Below are 657 nucleotides of genomic sequence, written 5' to 3' on the forward strand. Positions count from 1 at the left end.
CTGGGAGGTGTGCCATGCACTCCAGCTTTACAGCCTCTGCCAGCTGCCCACTCCCAGCTCAGAGGCTGTGGAGTTTTCCCCGCAGAAAGAAACAACTAAGTCTTTCACTCCCTGTTCGTCCCTTGGACTAGTCCTTAGGTATACACTGTTTTTTTCAGCTCTTCAGCACTTAGGCTCTTTCCTTCAGAGCCAAGGGCCTCCTGGGAACAATGTAGTGTCTGTGTGTTGACAGTAACAGCCTGGGGGCCAGAGAGGCTGGCCAGACTCTCCCTGTCCTTCACATAGGCTGCCCTGCCCACCGCACCTGCAATAATCCACCCTTAGCCCCAGCCGGCCCCAGCACCAAGTGGCCCCTTTCTTACCTAGTCCCCAACCTTTGACCTAAGTTGATTCCCAGCTCTTTCGCCACATTTCTACCAATCCTCACGCAGGATGGTCTCTACCCACCTCCCATCACACCCACGGAGTTAACAATAACACATTAGTGGCTCGTGGCCGGACACTAAACAGTGGGTGCCAAAGCGGGAGATACCTACTGCTTAATTGGGCAGCTGGGTATTTACCAAAGGTTCAGCCTGCAAAGAGATGCCAGTCTTCTCCTATAACATTATTGCTTTTTATTTACTGGGCGATTGTTGATTTACATGGGAGTTAGGA

This window comes from Mustela erminea, chromosome 6, assembly GCF_009829155.1.
Source record: "Mustela erminea isolate mMusErm1 chromosome 6, mMusErm1.Pri, whole genome shotgun sequence".
In the NCBI taxonomy this organism is placed as follows: Eukaryota; Metazoa; Chordata; class Mammalia; order Carnivora; family Mustelidae; genus Mustela; species Mustela erminea.